This window comes from Cricetulus griseus, chromosome 2 (assembly GCF_003668045.3).
Source record: "Cricetulus griseus strain 17A/GY chromosome 2, alternate assembly CriGri-PICRH-1.0, whole genome shotgun sequence".
Lineage (NCBI taxonomy): Eukaryota > Metazoa > Chordata > Mammalia > Rodentia > Cricetidae > Cricetulus > Cricetulus griseus.
In genome coordinates this window covers 138100558-138116410 of record NC_048595.1, presented here as the reverse complement: position 1 = coordinate 138116410, position 15853 = coordinate 138100558, and the positions used below count along the sequence as shown (strand labels likewise).

The window sequence follows — 15853 nt, the reverse complement described above, 5'->3', positions numbered from 1 at the left end:
TGATGGAAAGGAAGCTGTGGTGGTGTGGTGTAGACATCAAGACCCAAGGGCATGAGAATCTAATCCTTTGTCTTCCATCAGCACCCCACTACGGAAATGAGAAAGATGTTCAGAAATGGAGGCGACTCCCAGGAAACTCCCTCAAGCTTCCCCATGCATTGGCTCCCACATCCTGCCATTGGTCTGCTCTATTTTTGTTCAGCCCTTCACCCACCTCCCTTTCCTCTCCACTTTACTTCCCATCTTTTAACAAATCTCTTCGGTACTAAGTGTCTAGTTTTATCTTTTAAAGTATTTATTTATATGTATGTGTGTGCACCTTTATAGTATATGGGTGCCTGTGGAGGCAGGAAAGAAGTGTTGGAGCCCGTTGAACTGGAGTCACAGGACGTTTTGTGGAGCTAAACCTGAGTCTTCTAGAAGAACAACAAGTACTTTTAATTGATGAGCTGCCTCTCTGGCTCCTGAACACTTACTTCCTATGAGACACCATGCAGGGTGGGAGAGGGAGCAGGGGAGGGGAGAGGGAGGAGAGAAGAGGAGATGAATGGACAATGAAGGAATAAGTGTATTCTAATGAGGCTGTTCCAGCTGCTGACCAAGATCTAGAACTTAATTATTTTAGCAGACTGAGGTACAAATTCTGTTTTGTTTTTTGACATTCAGTTTTTAACATGAGCCACCCAGATTTGTATTAGCTGTTGTCCTTTTGGATATATCATGATTTCTGAGTGTTGCTCTCGTCTGCTGCAGAAGCGGCAGGTATTTATATTATATTAGGGTGCCATTATTTCTTCCCTGGCAGTTGTCAAGTGAGAAAGGCTGCCTTTTGTTTGCCAGTACTTCAGCTACATTATTATTTTCTCATTTCTAAACTAAATCTAAAATGATCAGAACATGAGGCACAATCATGGGCTTTTTCTTCTAACCCAACTCCAGGTCTCTCTCTGTCAATCACACAAAGTGGGAAGGACAAGGTTGCACTGGATGAAGCAAGCACTCCTGGGCTAAGTGAATTCCAGATATTGTTCTATTCTTTCATTAGCTTCCAAGCCAAACCTCCTCCCAAGCTCCTGCATGCACATGTATTTAGATGCAGATTCTAATCACCTTTTGGCGTCTCTATGTCAAGGCCCCGGCTCAGAAAACTCTTTTGAATTAGTCAGAAAGATGAGCAAGATTAATTATCCAGTTCCAATGGCTTCAGGTCATGGTTGTTTTTGTTTTTGTTTTTAAATGTGAAATTCTATCCATGCATATTAGAAATAGTACTTCAGGGCTAAGGATGCAGTTTGTGAGTTTGTGATAGAGGACTGTGTAGCATGCTCAGAGGGGTAGGTTTAATCCCTAGTATCACACAAATACAACTGAAATAAAAATGCATTTTCTATTCCTAGATGTGAATGAAGAAAGAGCTCGACTTAAAAACTGAACAGTCTAGAGTGGTGCATAATTTTGCATTGTCAAAATAGCTAGAACATGAGTTAAAAATATTCCAGGGAAACAAGAAGATAGAGACAGTGGTGCTATTACAAAGGCAGATTAGATGGGATAAAATTTACCACCCATGCAAGCAAATCCATGTATTTACATTCTGTTATTTACACGGCCAATTGCCTTTTAACATAAGTGCCAAGACTAGTCAATGGAGAAAGAAACATCACTTTAGCAAATAGTGCTGGGACAGGTAGCCCCCACAGATGAAAGAAAAGAGTGGAATCCTGAACTCACATGATATTAAAATTAAGCTGAAATGATAAATGTAAGAGGTAAAAACACAAAAACTACTAAGAAAGAAAGCACAGGTACATCTCCATGAGATCAGATCTGGACAGGGGAGCTACTAATTCAAATAAAATATAAAATAAAAAGTTGTGAGCTTTAGAAAACACTATGCACAATAAAGATGACATCCCAAAGAAGAGAAATAGGTGCAAGCCACTTGGTTAAGTAATTGCAGTGAGAATATATAAAAACCTCTTAAAACGCAGTAAGATATCCAAGTCCCAAATGAGAAAAGAGTCTGAATAAGCATTTCTCCAGAAGAAATTACGAAAGGACCAATAAATTCACAGATGGTCAATGTCAAAGAAATGCAAGGGTAAACTACAATGTGATGCTGCCTCATACCCTCCAGCTAAAAGAGTAATGTGTGCTGGCAGGATGTGGAGAAATCTGAACCTGTAGACCCTCTGCCAAGAGTATAAGATCCACTTTCCAAGTCGTCTAGAAGTTCTCTGAAAGTGTTAACCCTGAACTATCACTGAATCTAACAGTTCTACTTCTAAGTACATCACAAAGAGAAGCAAAAACAGAAATCCACACAAAGGTTGTACATAAATAAAGGTTTATAGCAACATGAGTCATAATAGTCAAAACACAGAACAATCCATGTGTCCATCAACGGGTGAACAGGAACAAAAATGGCAAACACATACAGAGTATTAGTTATATATAGAATAAAATGTCATATGGACATAGGTTCAACATGGATGTACTTTGAACACATGATAAGGGAAAGAAGCCAGCAACCCTGAATATTATGGAATCCAACTGATAAGAAATGTCCAGAAAAGCCAGGCAGTGGTGGCGCACGCCTTTAATCTCAGCACTTGGGAGGCAGAGGCAGGCAGATCTCTGTGAGTTAGAGGCCAACCTGCTCTACAAAGCTACATAGAAAGACCCTGTCTCAGAAAACCAAAAACCAAAAACCAAGGCGGGGGGGAACAAAACCACAATGAAAAATGAAAAAACAAAACAATCCCACAAAATGTCCAAAATAAGTAAAGCTAGATGCATACAGAAAGAACAATTGCTTAGAGTTGGGGAAGATGGGAGGTAGACACGGGTGAAAATGTTCTACAAATGATGTTGGTGCCACTCTGAACTAATACCCATTAAACTGCATCGCTTAGATGGGTGATATGTAAATTATGTCCCAATAAAGTTCTTACTAAACAGAGAAAAATATTCTAAAAGATGTAGACATTATATTTTTCCAGATCACTCTCAAAGAACTGTGGCAAACTTGCACTGAAGGAGAGCACTGAGCTCCATGGTAAATGATCTTGTGTGAGCTGCCTTGAGCAGAATGAATCCTCATAGACTTTGTTGTCCTTTGGGGCTCTGTTCATGTATGTGACTATCTGTACATGTGTATACCACAAATGAGGACTGACTGGAACCAATACTAAACTTTCATCTTGTGGGATTTCAGGACTCCTGAAACCAGCGGTCTACTCATCTTTCTGCTCGTCTGCATCCACATCCACGAGTCTGTGGACTGGGAAGATCGACATCATTTTCCTACACTGATTCTACTGACAGCTTCCTTTAGGCCTGGCAAGAGTTTCTGAACACTGATAGTGACCCTCCTAAGAAGGTCCAAACAAGAGGGAGTTTGTGATATGCTTACACCTGAAAGCTAGCTCTGCTTAAAGCCACTCAGAGCAATGGGAATAGTTTGATTTGGAGACCCTGGTACTTGTGGTATGAGATCTGCATTTGATAAAAAAGCCTGGTCCTGCAGCAAAAGTCATCCCTATGGTCAGACCATGACAATGTCATCTCAGCATGGGAAATTACAATGGAACAAACAAATTATACCAATGTTGAGCAAGCCTCCATTGTGGATGAGGCAGAGTGGATGTGATCAGTGGCACACTCCACCAGTGGGGCACATTTAAACAGACTAAAGACTCCATGCTTTAGTCATACCAATTCAGGTTTGGGGAAGGCATGGATGTGTGTGAGAATATGGTGAGGAAAGAGGGAAGGCAGGAAGACACTTCCTGGGATGAATGTTTCCGGTTCAGTTTGTTTGTTTTGGTTTTCTCTAAGCAGTCAGTTCAAGTCCCCTGGCTGTCTCTTGTGAAGAGTGGTACAGAACCCTGATTTGTGCTGCCTTACATACCATTCTTTATACCAAAAGCCAAAGGTCACAGCAGCTTCTCATAAGCTTCATGGTCCTGCTGTATAAGGTTATCTTAGCTAAAACAAAATGTGAACATCCTTCCAATCTACTGTGGCTAAACCCCATTTCTCCTTCCCGAACCTTTTGCAATTGGACTGGGGAGAGGCTGCTTACACATCTTCTGTGGCAGTTCTGCGTCTCAGATTTGGGGTAAAGAGTTAAAGGCCAGGGTGTTCCTGATTCTTGAACTGCCGGCCATTTGTTGTGTAGCCATCTCTCACAGTTTAAAGCAATATGTGGAGTTTCACCCAGACAGGTTTAATGTTGACTAGGACAGGATTAGGATAAAACTCCAAGAGCCTGTCTCCAGGAAGATAGCAATTTATTAATCGGCTCCCCTGGGATATGCCTACTAAATTAGCTATTAATCCAGTTAATTATACACATCCCCAATTTGTCAAAATGATGAATGTCAGCAATTTGATAGATTTTTGGTAAAGAAAAATCCATAAACTAATGCATACTACTTCCCACTAGCCTATTGGCATTCTGTGATGGGTTTACCAAATGAACAATAAATCAGAGATCTCCCTCTATTTTAGACAGAACACACTTCTTTCCATTCAATTTCAATATTCAGTCCTTCTCAACAATCACATGAGCCCATAAGTCTAACTACGCAGCGGCTCAGCAATACAGTGGTAGCTACAAAGTAACAGGCTGCCAATGGCTGTGCAATGTGGAGAGACTAATGCTGTACTCCTGTATTCCAGGATTCTTGCAGGCTGCTGGCATTGCCCACCCTCACTAAGCTTTTCCTGTTCTCCCTCTATCTCCTACCAGCTCTCCCAGCTGTTCCTCTCTCCCCTCCCCCAGCCCTGCTGGCCACAACCTCAGCCTCCCTGGCAGTTAGTGCATTAACAGTTGCAGTCTTTACGGCATCACTGGCATCACTTGATGTTCCTGCTGCATTGTTCCCGCATTCAAACAGCTGAAACCCTTGATGTATGCAGAGTGGCAGTCCATTAAGATGAGGGGGTCTTCGTGTTGTATTTTCCTTGTCGAAAATGGAAAAATGGAAGAGGGAAGAAAGGATAGTTGACAGAGGCACCACAGAGGCCACCACGAAGATAAGATGGCTTAGGAATGTCAGGGTGGCTTTCTTAAACCTTCAAAAAGATTATAAAGACAGCACTGGGGAAATAGTTCCTTCTGGAAATCCTCTCAAAGGTTCAGTTTAATAAAATAATCTCTCCAAGAATAACATACTTTCTTGAATTTTAGGGAGTCGATGATAAGAATCATTGAATATACATTTTTATATTATCTATAGTCTCCAGACCTAGGGAAGACAGGTACGAGTCTAATGCCAATGTCTAGTCATAACCAATTGGCATTTTTTTTAAGCAAAAGCTTTCTGTTTATAAGCCTGCTACTTGGAAAGAAGTAAAATGACACATTAATACAAACCTTATCTGTACGCGTGTATCACAAGTGTGGCTTGGAGATGAATCCCTTGCAGTTTTAATACTAGGAGAGAAATAATGAGAGTGATAGAGTGCTTAACAGGAGAACAGTCCTCCTGGCTGGTAAAGAATAGACTAGGTTACAATATGCAAGGGTGCACATTTGGGGCAGTTCTACAGCATACTTCTTAGGTCCCTGAGTGGAAAGCATGCGACACAGACACCATTGTGAGAATACTAGTTTCAGAAATTACATGCTGCTTTGGAGAAAAGACATAAAATGTTTCCAAGTTATGACTAGCTTACAAGTTAGTAGCAAAAGAAATATTTAAGAATATTCTCAAGGTAAGCATGGTGGCACATGGGAACATCAGGGGGCTGAGGCAGGAGGATGGGAGTTCAAGGCCATTCTGAGCCACATACTCAGGTGTAACCCTTCACCCCAATTTAAAAGGATACTCTTTTAGACAACTGCATGGAGGATTTGTAGCCACTTACAAGCTTCTAGCTTTGGCTTGACTTTGTCTCACAGTGGTGGGCATCTTCCCAACAGAGCACCTAGAATGCAGACTTGTCTATCACAGTCCCAGATCAACTCTCTTACATGTCCCGATAAGAAATACCATCTCTTGTTTCTGTTTTCTGTTTTCACACCCAAGGGTTAGTCTCCAGATTGACCAAGGGCTGGAGGAAGTAGAAAGTTGTATGAGTGTTTATGGGGGAGTGTGCATGAGGCAACAATGACATTTTCCTCTTAGAAGTGGTGTAAGTGCAGGATCTGGAGCAGGAAATCAGTACAGGTGTACCTTTGAGACACACTGCTTCATGAGCACTGCATGCACAGTGACAGCCCGAGCCATTCTGCGACAGCAAGGGCATGCTGACTGTTCTTGTGGAGCCACAGAACTAGTTGTGCAGCATGGGCCTGAGGAAGGCCTACCTGTGTGTGGGGTTACAAGAGACATGTGTATGGGTTCTGCTGATATGGTGGTAGACCTCCACATTTTCAAAGACAGGTCTGTGAAGTGCCTGAGTTCCAGAAGGTTATGTGAATAGGGGGTGGGGTTGGCTGATGTTTAGTAAGTGAAACATAAAGTAACTATGTTCTTTTGTCCGTGTACACACACACACACACACACACACACACACACACACACAAATAGGCAAAAGGAAAATTCCTTAGATCAATTAAATTGAGTTTCTCAGGCAAAAATAAAACAAATCCTGATCTCCAGTAAACACAGCTTACTGAAGCAGAATAGGTTCTGAGATCCTCGAGCACCAACTGGATTAGACACTAATTACACAGAAGTTCCAACACAGCTCAAAGTCAATTGGTGATAACTTACCTAGTTAACTGTTTACACATGGATCAGTGAACTGGCTACAGAACTTTTTATAAACAGCTTAATTTCAGTTATTCTCATAAAACTCCACAGTCCTGGTCTTTTAGAGCCACAGCAGGCATCTGTCCAAACTCAAGACTTCTTAGATTATTTAAACAACTATCTCTATCTCTCCAACCCTCTGTATACATGGATTCAACCAGTTGTTGAATGAAAACAAAATATCAAAATATTCAAAAATGCATCATTACTGAACAGACTTTTTGCTATTTTTTTTTAAGCAATGCAGTGTGTGTAACTACTTACAGAGCATTCATGGCCCACTAGGTGTTACATCCAAAGAAGATTTAAAGGATTCTGGAGGATGTGCAAAGATTTATGCAAATAGATGCCATTTTATATAAGGAATAAGCATCTAAATATTTGGATATTTGTGAGTCTGTGTATCCTAAGCAACCCACTCAGATACAAGACACACACACACACACACACACACACACACACACACACACACACACACACACATCTCTAGATCCAGAATCATGCAGGCATGCACACAAATCCAAATACTGAGGTTTTGTTGCCTTAAGTCAAGGGCTACAGAGAGACCCAGCACACTTGCTTAAAGCCACTGAAGCAGCATGCCTTGCTGTCTTAGCCCCAGCCTAGAGAACTGACACATGCTATTGCTGTTATCCAAGCCACACACTCTGTGTTACTTTGTTATGGTGGCCCTGGGAAACTGCCAGAGCCAGTGCATAGAAAAACAGCCACATTCCCTACCATCCCATCCTACCTTTGAGTAGTGAGAGGAGGCAGGTGATGCTCAGGGCATTACAGCTCTCACATCAAGGCTGACATGGCCACCTCGATGCTGCTGCTTCTTAATTATAGAAATTCAAAGAGCACAGAAGTAACAGGCAGGTTCACATCATTCATTATAGGATTTCAAAGATGGAGCGTGCATTTTTAAACATCATTTTCAGGACTGGCTTGCAGGACTAATTATGAAAGCAACATGCAGCAGAATGAAAGAGAAAATGCCATAATTACAGTTGTGAGATAGTTACGAAAGGGCCCCACAGGACTCTGGGCTGGCTGAAATTCTTAGAGAATTGCTTTTTCTCTACCAAAACATGCTGTATTAAGATGGCCATGTTAGATGACTGCTTGTTCATTTTGTTATTGGGGACTGAACCTAGGCCTTACACATGGTAGGTGAGTGCCCACTAATTATTATTATTATTATTATTAGTATTATTAGTATTATTAGTATTAGTATTGATTCCTCTCAGTTTGTGTTCTGTATCATCTCAGAGAAGTCATGCAGTGTTTATGATTCAGAGACTACCTGGGTTTCCGACATTTTCTTCATCTTTGGTGTTCAGGACTTGTGCCAATTTCAGAGTAGGCTTAAGGTAATTTTAGAGCAGAGTGCTAACACTAACTCCATGATAGTTCAACTCTGAATGGTAGCAATAAGGAAACACAGGCTCTGCTGGGATCACATAGTACTTCAGGATAAGAGCCAGGAGCAAATCCCAACCACCATGCTTCATGACCTTCAGTTCTGATGGTGATGAGGACTTACTCTGCAATCAAATGAAACCCCTCACCCACAGGCTGTGGTAACACTGCATCCAGACCAGCTGGGCCCAAAATGCCCACTTAAATGGGGCTCTTAAATGCCCCAGCTTCAGCAAGACAGCACTAATGATGTGTCACTTCTTTAGTATATTTTTAAAAATAAAGAGCCTTTTCATTTTACACCTGAAATATGTTTCTTCTAATACATTTGTAAAGCTAATGACCATCCATATAAGCCTAGCTTTATTTCCCAGTTGTTGGTGACATTTTAAATGACAGAGGAAATCTATGCACTACTATTTGCAGTCCTAGCCTCATCAAAGATGGGACATACAGCTACCTAACTGATCCTGGAAGAGGGAACATGAAAAGGGAAGGAGGAAATAAAGAAGAAGAGAATTAGAATCAGGTTGTAGCTTGGCATGGTGGCACACACCATTAACACCCCCTCCCCCCCCCAATTCAGGAGGCAGAGACAGGTGGATCTGTTTGAGTTTGAGGCTACCTTGATGTACACAGTGAGATCCAGGGCAGCCAGGACTACATAGTGAGACCCATGGTTTCCTGAGGGAAGAGCCAGAACTCCTAAAGGGCCATCCTTGCTGACAGCTGCAAGAAAAGTGCTTATATAGACATTCATGGAAGCCCATTTTGGCCTTAGGCAGATTTGAGAGTACCAGTCCATTTCTCTGATTCACATTCTCAACTTACTTGAAGGTCTCACATGTTCTGCATTCTACAAATCTGAGAGAGGGTAACTAATTAAAAGTCTTTGTGACCAATGGCCTTGCTCATGGTAATAAAACACCCTTTTCCCCACTACTTTCCTTTCCATTGACTGCTTCCCAATACCCATTGAGCAGATTGAGTTTTTGTTCAACAATAGCAACAGTCTTGCAGTGGATACATAGACATGAAAAACTAGTAGATTCTATACATCAAATAAGAGAATTAATCTGTATGTTACTTTTATCTTATAAAGCTGTTAATGGTAAATACATTTGATTTCCTCTTAAAAAAACATGGAAAATCATCCCAATAAGTGGATCACAGAGCTAGGTAGATCATTTACAGAAAGAAAAATCTAACAAAAACTATGTAAAAATTAATAAAGACATGACTTGTGTTATAGTCAGCAAAATCACCAGGTAACAAAACACTCCAGAGTGTGACATAGCTGCAGCTTAGCATGTAAAATGGAAATGGTGAAGAAAAGTTTCAACCACTGGCCAACATGAAGAAAACAGGAATCACCCATGAGACTAGAAAGAAGCCAAAACATTCCTTGATCTTAGTAAGAAGCAAGAACACAGCAGCAGCTTCCTTCTGCAAAGGGCATTCAGTTTTCTTTGGCGTCTGCCATCAACGGGTGTTACTATGGCAACTGTCCTATAGTTAAGAAGTAGCAAAGGTAAGAAAACTATATAAAACCACCACAGAAAGAATTCAGAAAGATGCATTGTAGCAAAACGAGCCTCAGACCCAGAGCAACCAGGTATGCCATCTCATCAGGCCTTTTATGTTGTTTGAAAGGGATGCTGCAAGCAGAGAGCCCAACGGCTTGGGAGCAGGGTCCTTGGAGGGACCACAGTGTTGGTCAGGGGCTGTCTTCTCCCTGAATTTGTCCAAGGCACTGCTCTATAATTCTACTCCAAATGGTGCAGTTCATCTCTGTGATAGCATGGTGGGAGGGGAAGTTACTTCTGTGTCTATTACAACAAAACTTCTAGAAGAGGAATGGCTTTGGTATTATAGTTCTGTGTCTTGTATACAGTATGTTTAGTAACTATTTTTCTCTGCCTTCTTCCTTCAGATCAAGACTCTGGGGATGGCACGGGGATTCCCCCCCTAGAGGTTACAGGAGAAACAAGGCTCTGAAACACCTTCACTGCAGATTCACAAATTCCAGGACTCTGGGAAGAACTTGCGCGCGCGCGCGCGTGCGTGCGTGCGTGTGTGTGTGTGTGTGTGTGTGTGTGTGTGTGTGTGTGTGCGCGCACGCGCTATCAGCTTAGTATTTTTTAGAGTTGTTATTCCCCCAGTGGGTGGGTTTGAGGCCCACATGGAAATAAAGCATGTGTTTGTCAGTCTTTGTCACTGTGACAAACATCCAAGAGGGACAGCTAGAAGGAGGAAAGGCTTCTTTTGTGTCTGGTTTCAGAAATCTGTGCCTAGTGGGCCCCATCTTTTTAGGCTTGAGGTGAGGCAGAACGTCACATCAGTGATAGCCTATGGGGGAGGAGGCTGTTCACCTGACAGTGGCTGTGAGCAGAGAGCCAGACAGGATGGGGTCAAGGACAAAGTGCTACCTTTCAAGGATACATCCCTAGGAGCCTGCATTCTCCACCTTCTAAGTTTCACTACCATTTGATAATGCCATCAAGTTAGGAATCCATGAATGGATTGAATATATTAATGAAGCCAGATAGCCTCATGATCCAGTCACTTCCCTAGGTCACACTCACCCCCAACACTGCTGCTTTGAGAGCCTCTAGAGAACAGCTCACTTTGTGTCCAAACCAGCTGCAAGCATGTGAAGTGTTCTATTCACTAACTGTAAAAAGCACTAGGCATGTAACATGCTGGAAGCATGGCTGTCACTGGTGCTTCAGGCTTTCTGCTGTCCACACTACTTGGATCACACTTTTGATAACTAAAAGTAAGCATGACATGGGAATTTTCACTGATGGTTTTGGCAAAATGTCTCTTTCCTTCTTATTTGGAGCTGCTGATCTGATCTGGAGGTCCTTCTCTTCTGTGAGTTCCTTTTCACTTTCTCTTCAGGCTGGAAGATTTCTCTCAAGCATGGCTGGATGTGTCTAGAAAGGAAGAGTGATGATGGACAGGCAGAAGGAAAGAAGGTCAAGAGAGCAGCTGCATAGGGGGAAGATGACACTCGAAATGTGAGGAAATCTTTATATGATGATAGAGGTGGCTATGGGAACTCTGCTGCTACAAACCGAGAAGTGCAAACCTGGAAGGGCAAAGAAAGACCCCTCCCCTAGTGTTACAGGAGAACTGTGGCTGTTTCTATGGGAAGGAAGTATTATTCTGAACCACCCAGTTCCTGGTTTCTTGCCATCCATGGTAAGTCACAGGAAATAAATATGGTTGATGAAGCCTGGACTTCATCACAGGGTTTTCTCACAACAGGGTTTTCTAGATTCTGACTCATAGTTCAAAGGATTCTCCTCAGTACCTTACTTTCCTATCACCCCTTGGCCGTGTCATCTGCTCACATCCCAGGCTCCTACAATGTGTCCTATCTTCATGTGTTTGAATACTCTGGTCCTTTACCTAAATTTCCTTCTCTCCTTATTCAAGCCTTCCCAACACTTCAGTAGTCTCTAGTGCTACTCTAGTAGGAGCTGTTTCTGATAGCCCCACCTCACAAGTCTCCAGTTTAAGTGACTGTCCCTTCCATGCATGCGCACATGTGCCCGCATGTATGCATGCATGCATGCACGGCATGGTGCTGTTAAGAGCATTCTGACATTATTTCGTACTCACTTGTTTTGCAAACCCCTCCCTACCCTACTGTGCTGTAGCCTCCCGAAGGGGGCAGTTATCCCTCCAAATTCCATACACAGAAAGTCCCCAGGGGCTTTTGCTAAATAGTATACCAGAGGCTTAAAAATAGAAAATCGATGAGCTGTTTATTGAATATTTTATTCAGTTAAAAGCACTTCATGAGGTAGAAAAAAATGTCTGAGGTACACAATGGCAGTGCCTGGAAAGTGCTTTCCTACATAGTGAATTTGTGGCTACTTTCAGCTTGTTGTCATTACCAGCGATACACAATCTTTTAATCTGTCACATGAAAAACTATAGACTTTTCCATTAGCTTCAGCAAACTCTCACAGCTACAACCATCACAGTGGTGTGTTTAGAAGGGCTGCCTTCTTGTTCCATGGAGACAGAAAGTAATCAGAGGGTGCTTAAGGTAGATGGGAGGAGGGGATGCTTACTGGAGGGTGAGATGGCAGGATAGCAGGGGCAGTAAAAACTACTACTGGGCCCATGAGGATGTTCTAAAACTGACTGAAATGGTTGCATGCCTCTGGCTATGCTGAAAGCCACTGTGCTGGGCACTGGAAATAAATGCACTATATGACATGAAAATGCTATCTCTATAACTTGCTTTTTTTTTTTTTTTAAAGAATGGGGTCTCAGAGGGGATGGAGTACAACAGGAGACGACAGCCCTCTGAATCAACCAAGCAAGGCACATATGAGCTCACAGAGACTGAAGCAGAAAGCACAGGGCAGATGTGTGTCTATACAAGGTCATCTGCACATATGTATATTAACTATATGCACATCTCTCTCTCTCTCTCTCTGTATATATATATGTGTGTGTGTGTGTGTGTGTGTGTGTGTGTGTGTGTGTGTGTGTGTGTGTGTGTGTGCGCGCTAGCAGCTTAGTATTTTTTATGGGACTCCTGACTATGAGAATAAGTGGCTTTCTGACTCTATTGTCTGCTCTTGTGACTCTTTTCCTCCTGTTGGATTGCCATGTCCAACTTCAATATAAAGGTTTTTGCTTCATTTTATTATATTTTATTTTGTCATGCTTGGTTGTTGTCTCTTAGAAGCCTGTTCTTTTCTAATGAGAGACAGCAAGGGAGTGGATCTGGAGGGAAGGAGAGGTGAGGAGGAACTGGGAGGAGTAGAAGGAAGGGAAACTATAAACAGGAAACAAATATATTGTATGAGAAAATCTATTTTCTTAAAAAAAAAAGAATGATGTCTTACATAGTTTCTGTTGCTATGATGAAATCTCATGACCAAAATCAAATTGGAGAGGAAAGGGTTTATTTGGCCTACACTTCCATATTGTTGTTCATCATTGAAGGAAGTCAGGATTGGAACTCAAACTGGGAAGGAACCTGGAGACTGTAGCTGATGCAGAGGCCATGGAGGGGTGCTGCTTACTGGCTTCCTTAGCCTGCTTTCTGATAGAACCCAGGACCAGCAGCCCAGGATGGCACCACCTAGAATGGGCTGGGTCCTTCCTCATCAATCACTAAATTAAGAAAATGCCCCACAGGGTTGCCTACAGTCCAATCTTATGGAGGTATTTTCTTGATTGAGGTTTTTTCCTCTCAAATGATACTAGCTTGTGTCAAGCTGACATAAAACTATTCAGCACAAGTGGTTTATTAAATTCATCATAGTTCACAAAACTGCCACTAAAACAAGTCAATGCTTTTCACAAGCACATATGCACATAGGCAACTAAAATAGACCTCTTGCACTAAGAGAACAGAAAATTACCACAGCCTATCATGTTTGTGTCTCTCCTAAAGAAAAGCAAACACCACAGGTCCACTCACCTTGATTTGTCCAGGTTGAGCGGAGAAACTAGACAACATATGTTGCCTTTGTTTACAGTATCCTCATTCTCTCTTCTTTCTCTACCATTACAGAGACCTTGGATTCAGCCAGCTAAAGTCTAGTGAAGAACTTTGATTCCCATTTAGTCAAAGAGAGCCAAGAAGGGAACCCTACAACCCAGTCAGTGAAGACCATGACAGTTCTATACACAGCAAGTCTTGATCTCTGGGCTAAGCCAAGACAGTCACAACTGTCAGGATTCTATGATTCAGAACTCTGTAACAAGCCTTTTGAGCAAATAAGACAGGTATAGAATAGACAACCTGGCCCTTATCCATATGGTGTCTTTTATTTACCACATAGGATGTGACTGCTTGTCACATCTTCCCAGTGAGATTTTTCAGGGAAGGAGATTTTTCAGGAAAGTGGTTGATATACTTTGTTTACCCCAGACCCCACAACTTTCTTACCACCCTTGCTCAAGAATCACTAACAGACACAGTAGTCCATATTGAAGCATTCAGCAAAGATGTAACTGACTTTATGTCAGATGGACCTATCTTACAGCCTCATAGTATTAAAGACTCATTTTGTTTCTTTTAATGACATCTTTGGGCATGATTCACTGGGAAGAATGACACACGCTATAGGTTATCTTATGCCTGACCATTATCTCTCCTTGAAGTTCCTTGTCAAAGGACTCAATCTTGAGAAAATTCAATGTAACCCTCACTTAAACAGAAGCAGCAACCTTTAACATCAGTAGATACTTGCCTTCAGAATGTATCTGGACTTTACCCTGCATTACCCAAGCATGCCACTCAGTCTGCCTGGACTGATATATACTTACAAACTGCAATTTTGATGTCTATCTCATAGCTAACTCTCTTCTAACAAAACCACAAACATCATTTTTATCAGGGAAAGTAGGAAACAATCTCTTTCTGCAACATGTCCTTATAATGATCATACACTCCAAAAATTATGGGCTCTTTGCTAGTGAAATCTGATGATTAGTCACCGAGTTCAATGTATAATTGGAAAGCTTCTAGCTACATGTCATTAGCCAAGATAAATTACAGAGAGAACTATGCAAATATACAAAGAGATTCTCAGAGGTCAGCATGCTAGCATACAATAACACAACAGCAACAAAACCTTCCCAAAGAAATGCCCAGTTGTGCTACTGCTGAGAGCTCTGGGTAAGGAGGTAGTTCCCCAACTCTCACATGCTCCACCCTCTTGGCTTTTCCTAACACACAGTACTCCCCTGCATATAGAGATGCTGGTAGAATCATGCCTGGAATGCTTCTCTTCAAATGTGTCTCTATCATTCTCGGTAAGGCCCACTCTTTTCCTCTGTTTTTAAGTTCCATGCAGTTTCATGTGACATGAAGAGTTTCATTACCTGTTCTGCAAAGGAAGCAAATTATTCTGCCCCCACCCCCATATTTATAGCACATAGTTCCATCTCTTTGTTAGCTCCAGCTAAGGGAAGGTGAAGTGACTGCTCCAAGGAATTAGCTGGGGATGTGCTTCTTTACATGGTGGTGTGTGTGGGGGGGTGCCCTCTGGGAACGGGGAAGGCCTGTGCAAGCCACTGTGGCCCCTGCTTCAAGCTATGGTTCCATTTTAGAACAAATCAAGCCTGGCCTCCAGCCTGCCCTCTGCTAGCAATGGGTAGTGTTTGAGCCTCATCTGCCAGTGATTTTATCCACTCTCTTAATGTTTCTCAGAGCTTAGGGAAAAGTTCTATGAGTGTCTTTATCAGAGTTTTAATCAAGGCTCCTCTATTCTTCTCCACAGGAATGCACATACTGACTAGACAGCTTTAAAAAGTGGTGTGAGATTGCACTTTATTTTCCTGCCTGGATAATGTGTTGAGTCATATGTCGACAGTCTCTGCAGGTCAGCATTCCCTGACAAAAGTGACCTCAAATGGGCTCAATCATTAACATATCTGCTAAGGATATACGCAAACGACTGAAAATAAAACAAAACACAACTGGAACACTTGTGATTCTGGCTAATGGCTATGACTTTATTAGTTCATTTCTGGTATCACTTTTCAGTAGGGTAACTAGAAAATTAATATGGACAGGGTGAGTATAAAATTAATATATGCCACATACTGGGATCCTGTGCAGTAAATCTAATTGCACACTGAGCCAGAAGAAAGAATAAAAGATAAGTCACACACTGATT

The 15853-nt window shown here is 42.0% G+C and overlaps 1 protein-coding gene across 6 annotated transcripts in view; it reads right to left on the bottom strand.

Annotated features, from left to right (window-relative positions):
• Pag1 (phosphoprotein membrane anchor with glycosphingolipid microdomains 1) overlaps nucleotides 1–15853 on the bottom strand; it is a 134946-nt gene that overhangs the window by 56934 nt on the left and 62159 nt on the right. The window lies entirely within an intron of this gene.